The 6,914-nt window shown below is 42.9% G+C and overlaps 1 pseudogene; it reads left to right on the top strand.

The window, feature by feature from the left end:
- Positions 1–6,914, top strand: part of LOC107703452 (uncharacterized) — a 10,627-nt pseudogene continuing 3,713 nt past the window's right edge.

Raw genomic sequence — 6,914 nt, 5'->3', positions numbered from 1 at the left:
ATGTCAGAGATAGAATTATTCCCCGATGACAACTTCTTCGATACCCCAGGTCCTCCGGCGTCTCCAGTCGCCGTCCAGCACACCAGTGCTCCGCAGGACACGCCAACCAAGCCCGCGGCTGCACCACGAGGCCGCCAGCCTTCCTGCGCTGCCGCCGCTCATTCCTCCAGACGCCGAAGCACGCCATCACCTTCGCCTTCCTGGCATCAGCCACCTTCCCCCGCGTCCTCCTACGCTTCAGCCCTCCCCTCCATCCCTGCCGTGGAGAAATGGACCGTGAAAAGCCCATGCCAGGCGCTCGTCAGCGACGGCGTCCCACGTTGTTTGAACAAGGCGGAACTCCACGCCCTCTATGCTTCTCTCCAGCCAGGGGCGTCAATCTCCACTCCTCCGTCCAAAGCCGGACATAAAGCGAGCCAGGTCCGCAGTGTCCCGTACTCACGGCCCGAGCAGTGGTTCCGGCGGCTACCTTTCCTCCTCTCCTCTCGCATGCTCGCTCTTCCTTCTCTCTATCTTCCGCCACGACCCTACCCATCCCTCCGAACGCCCTCGCCTTGGAACCACCCCACGTAGCCAGCAGCATCAGGACTCAGATTTTGTCAGGTGCGGACGTAGACCTTTTTTCCCTTTTGTCACCAATTTCACCTTCGTCTGCAGATCGCCAAATTGACTGCGGCGAAGTCTCTGTCACCCTAAAAAACACAGCACACAATCCATCACGTATCTTATCATTTGTTGAATTCACGATCGCTTTCACCCGTTACACAGAAGTAATTTGCTGAGTTTTCCCACGCAGGAGACACGAGCTCGGCGACTGTCTTGCGATAGTCGCTGAGCTCGCGTTATCATACGGAGGCTCTCACTTTTACACTTACCACATATTATTTTCTGCCAAATGTGCCATCCGTGTGGCCCAATGGAACCAGTGTCCTTACTGGGGGGCTTTGGACACTGAACTCCACAATAGAGTTTTTTTAGGTTGCCGTAACATCTCATGCACAGTCTGCCATTTCATCGCCCACTCTACCACAGTATGCCCCTTCATCAGCCCGTCCATCCCTCCTTGCCCCGAGTCATTTCAGCCCAAGTCCACCAGCTATGTCCCACGCCTCCCAAACACCTCAACTAACCCATTACCCCCCACTTCCACCTACCGCCGCCCCTCCTCCAAACGCTCTCGCCTTGGAACCACCCCCCGTAGCCAGCAACATCAGGACACAGATTTTTTTCCCTTTTGTCACAAATTTCACCCTCGTCTGCAGATCGCCACATTGACTGCGGCGAATTCTCCGTCACCCTAAAAAACACAGCACACAATCCATCATGTATCTTATCATTTGCCGAATTCACGCTCGCTTTCACCCATTACACAGAAGTCATTTGCGCAGTTTTTCCACACAGGAGACGCGAGCTCTGCGACTATCTCGTGATAATTATTTTCCGCTAAATGCGCCATCCGAGTGGCCCAATGGAACCAGTGTCCTTACTGGGGGGCTTTGGACACTGAACTCCACAATAGAGTTTTTTTAGGTTGCCGTAACATCTCATGCACAGTCTGCCATTTCATCGCCCACTCTACCACAGTATGCCCCTTCATCAGCCCGTCCATCCATCCTTGCCCCGAGTCATTTCAGCCCAAGTCCACCAGCTATGTCCCACGCCTCCCAAACACCTCAACTAACCCATTACCCCCCACTTCCACCTACCGCCGCCCCTCCTATTCCTCCAACAGCCAGGTCTGCGCCAGGCAACGCTGCTGGTTTATGCACGTGTGCAATTTTTGTGGCGGTGCCCACGCCCGCTTGATATGCCCTGTGTAAAAAGCTGCAAAAAAAAAATCTAAATAATACTTGTCGACTCCTGTAAATGTTTCGCACTTGTCTTCCGAATTGTTTCATCACCCTGACTCTCATTTTACTGATTATGTACTGTCTGGTCTCTTACACAGCTTTCACCCCTGTTTCGAATATCTCCCCTCCCAAAGCCTTATCTGCCCTAATCTCCAGTCCGCTCTCGCCAAACCCAAAACAGTCGATCTTCTAATTAAAAAAGAAACCGACGCAAACTTCATGATCGGCCCCTTTTCCGTTCCTCCCTTTAATGTCTTCCGTGTTAGCCCCATCGGTGTAGCTACCAGGAAATTCTCAGGTAAAAAGCGCCTCATAATCGATCTCTCATCCCCGCATAATTCCCCATTCCCAAGCGTTAACAGCCTCATTCTGCTCGAAGAATTTTCTCTCCACAACCATGACATTGACCAAGCCATTACCCTGATCAAAGAGCACTTGGCTGGCCAAAGTCGACATCACCTCTGCCTTTAAAGTGATGCCCATTCACTCAGATTTTTGGCATTTATTCGGCATCCGCTGGCATAATAAATGTAACTTTTCCGTCTGCCTCACTTTCGGCTGCAGAAGCAGCCCTAAAATTTTCAACATGTTGTCAGAGGCAATCTGCTGGATCCTCTCCAACAATTACGCAATACCTTACCTGATCCATCTTTTATACGATTTCTTAAATCATCTCGCCTCCCGACTCCATCCCAGCCGCGCATCTTTTGACAACCCAAAAGGTTTTTGCAGAGCTCAGGATTCCTCTCGCCCAAGACGAAACCACGGGCCCCAGCACCTCCATTGAATTTTTGGGTATCAACTTAGATTCACAAAAATCCAGGCTTCTCTGCCAAAGGAAAAAATTGATAGGACGATTTTGGTTGCTTCCACCCTCTTAGATAACCCAAGCTGCTCCAAACGTGAGCTGCTATCCATTCTCGGTCATTTAAATTTCGCAATGCATATCATCCCGCTGGGCCGTCCTTTCATCTCACATCTCCTCTCTCTCGCGTCCTCTGCCCATGCACTAGAGGATTGAATATCACTAACTGACTCGTGCTGCAACAAGCTCAGCTTATGGATATCCTTTCTTAAACAATGGAACGGGCTATCTTTCTTTTACAATAACTTGATTTCTTCTCCCGTTTACATTCAATTATTTACAGACGCCGCCCCCTCCGTCGGTTTCGGAGGATTTTACCAAGGCTGCTGGTTCGCATCTATGTGGCCCCCCTAGCTGTTAGACTTACCACAGCCGTTAACGTCCTCAGCTCTGTTCGAGCTATATCCCTTAGTCGTCGCAGCTCTTCTGTGGGGTAAAGAGTGGTCTGCCACCAGTATCATAATTCACTGCGACAACGAGGCTACCGTGCACTGCATTAATAAAGGCCGTTCCCATTCACCCGCACTAATGCCTTTGTTAAGACGCCTGATTTGGATCTCGGCTTGCGACCAATTCATTATAACTGCAAAGCACATTCCCGGGTCCAAAAAACAAATAGCTGAGACTTTCGTTTTGCCTTCCAGAAGTTCAGACTGTTGGCACCAGAGGCGGAACCACTCCCAACCCCAGTACCTCCTTATTCAGAGCTGATATTCCCGTAGACCATACACTGAAACCTCTCCTCGAAGCCTCCCTCAATTCTATCCTTCAAGCCGTCTCCCCCAGGACCCTCCAATCGTATATAACAGCATGGAAATGCTTTAAAGCATTGCACTCTGCATTTAACCTGCCGTTCCCTGATTTTCCCTTACTCGCCATCACTTCGTTCATCTCCCACCTCAACATCAACAAAAACCTCCAAATCAGCTCCATTAAAGGCTATCTAAGTGGAATCCAATTTTTCCACAAACTCATATACGGTTCACCCTCACCTCAAATAGCCAATTCACAGACCTCCCTGCTCATCAAAGGCATCCAAAGAGCCCATCCCACCCGTTCAGACACCATGCAACCTATAACCTTAGAAATTCCGGCTGCGTCCGAAACCGCCTACTTCTCTACTATATAGTAGGAGAAAAGCAGTAGGCGAGCGAATAAGTATGTCCAAGTCCTTAGTATTCATAAAACAGTAGGCGAGAATTACCTGAGTGACGTACTAATTCTTGCGAGTTTCGGACGTGCGTCTACTTAAAGTGCGTCCGAATATGCCTCCTTACCTATTAAGAGTATGTGAAGTATTCATAAGAGTAGCCGAGAAATCCCTGGATGTCCTACTGCTTCAGTCCAGATTCTGAAGTGCTCATCGATGGATACTTTTCTATCCCAGGAGGCCACGCGAGAGGATACGTCATCATCGAACAGGCCGGAGAACAGCGACAAGGCTGTTTACAAATGTGAGTATTAAAAATCAAATACAGGGTTCCCTGTGTTAAAATCGCTTTGTTAAGCTACTGAAGAGTAAACTGTTCAATTGTTGAGGGTGTAAGACGCTAGACAGTATGGTATATTTGTGATTTTGCTGTAAAAACATGTTTTATTACCTATAATAGAACAGGGGAGCTCCAGTAAGCACACGTACGTCACCAGAGTGAATTTACATAAACCATATACATCTTAAAGACGATTACTAAATGTCTATTTAATATCTGACAGGAAAATGTTCTAAAAGAATTGCAGATGAGCACATCACAACATGAACAGACATCTGAGTGATGTATGTGCTGTTATGTAGAATTCACTGTTGTCAACACTGCTTTAGATGAATGTAAGTAATGTTAATAAACAAATCTACATAAAATAACTAAACATACGTTATCTATTTTATTTGTCCATTAGTATTGTTGATAAATTGTGGAGCACTTGTGTTAGATAAAAAGCGAGTTAACACAACATGTAAATGCAGTATTGAGCAGATAAATCACAGAGGTGACTTGAATCTTGTCTGGATGTTAAAGGGACAGATGAGACACCTGTGTTAGTTGACTGTAATGTAAATAAACAAATCTACATAGAGTAACTAAACATAAGTTATCTGTTTTATTTGTTCATTAGTATTGTTGATAAATTGTGGAGCACTTGTGTTAGATAAAAAGCGAGTTAACACAACATGTAAATGCAGTATTGAGCAGATCAATCACAGACTCTTGTCTGGATGTTACAGGGACAGATAAGACACACGTGTGTTTATTTGGTGCAGAGTGACTGATGAAGGAATGCTGCCATCAAAGGCTTTGAGTGAGTACACTACAGAAATGAATAAAACATATTTTAAATCTTAAGTTGTAGTTTATTTTAATTATTGCAATTTCAAACAGAGCTATTACAGCACTTTTCTGGTTCTTGATTTCTGTACATTTGCTGCAGAGCTTTTGCGGCGGCATTTGTGGGGGAAAAAAAAGGGAAAACCTGAATCAAAAATATAAAGTAAGATCATTTTGTTACTTCTAATACAGAAATCCAGCTGTGTTGAGATGCAGTAGATGTGGATTCACCGTCTGTAAATACATGATTGTTAGAACAGTATGTTTGAATAAAGCTTTGTTTCATGTGTTGTTGACTTGTATTTATTTATTGTGATAGTTACTTTTATTTATTCTTTTACTCATTTATTCATGTTTCCTGTTGTTGTCAGTAAATAAAATACAGCCTAATTGTTTCATTAACATATGCATTCATTTATTACTTGACTGAAAATTGAGATGTATTCATCTTGGCTGCATTTGTCTAGTGTGTAGTCATGCATAGCTATGGCATATGACAAAAATTACATTTAGCTAATTTTTGGTCAGCATTTATCATTATTATTGTTCATAAGTGTTGGGGTGGGCTAGCAATGCATTCTGGGGTAACCTTAATTTTTAAGTAGTAATACTTAAATTTTTCGAGTGTAAAATTAACAGTCTTCTCCAAAGGCGAGATCTTCAAGCAGCTGATCGATGTCTCCTTTGTGCAGATATTACAAATATTGCAAACACTGAGGAAAACCGTACTAAGAAGGGTTGTGGCGTTACTGATGCTATGAGGTGTTAGTGCACCTGTCCATCTTAACTTATTTTTTTATTATTACTGCAAAACTTATAATTACATACAAGCTCAGGGAAAGATGGTTATATCTTTAACAATGAACAATCATAATGACAAACAGCAGAAAACATAAATATAATGGGTTTGCATACATCATAGTATGAGATTATATACACAGAATAAAGGCACAATGACAAGGTTAAATATCTTTGAATAATCATAATGTTAATATAATCAGTTCATCAAAATATTGCATTTGTTGTTGTTGTTAAGCCTGAGGGATGAAACGAGAGTTAAATTCAACAAGAAAAAGAGGAAAACAAAGGAGATTTAAGTCGGTTTTGCTTGTGGATGAAAAATTTTGCACATAAAATAAAGAAAGCAACATATTCAAGAGATAACGATTTTGGGTTTTTGTAAGGAAAAATAATATATTTAAGGATTAAACTGTGGGTCATATTGTGTGTGTGTGTAAACATACTTTGTAATAAAGCTATTCTGATTCTGATAAAACGGTTTAAACAAATTCATGTGTTCATCATAGTATGAGATAAAATACAGAAAAAAAGCACAGTGACAAGGTTAAATATCTTTGAATAATTCATCATGATGCTTTTTTTTTTAGAAGCCTGAGGGATGAAACGAGAGTTAAATTCAACAAGAAAAAGAGGAAAACAAAGGAGATTTAAGTCGGTTTTGCTTGTGGATGAAAAATTTTGCACATAAAATAAAGAAAGCAACATATTCAAGAGATAACGATTTTGGGTTTTTGTAAGGAAAAATAATATATTTAAGGATTAAACTGTGGGTCAAATTAGTAGGGTTAAAAATATAAACATTTAAATCAACCCAAAATGTATTGGTTATACTAGTCACAATAAAAGGGCAGCTGTTTCTTCAACAAGACCACAAAATGAGGAAATTTCATAACCATCAAAATATTTACAGAGAGATCAATTAAACCTGTCGCTCGTATCTGGTGCTTGTAACGTCTTAAGTCACATGATAACGTCAACATGGCAGATGATGTCTGCATTCATACTTCACGCATTCAGGCTAAAGAGTACGTACTCTTTTAGCACTCGTTAAGTAAGTACTTTTTGAAATTAAGGGTC

The sequence above is a fragment of the Sinocyclocheilus anshuiensis genome, unplaced genomic scaffold (genome assembly GCF_001515605.1).
Source record: "Sinocyclocheilus anshuiensis isolate Anshui unplaced genomic scaffold, SAMN03320099.WGS_v1.1 scaffold330, whole genome shotgun sequence".
Classification (NCBI taxonomy): domain Eukaryota; kingdom Metazoa; phylum Chordata; class Actinopteri; order Cypriniformes; family Cyprinidae; genus Sinocyclocheilus; species Sinocyclocheilus anshuiensis.
Note: the sequence above shows the minus strand (reverse complement) of the source record. Positions and strands in the feature narration are given on the sequence as shown.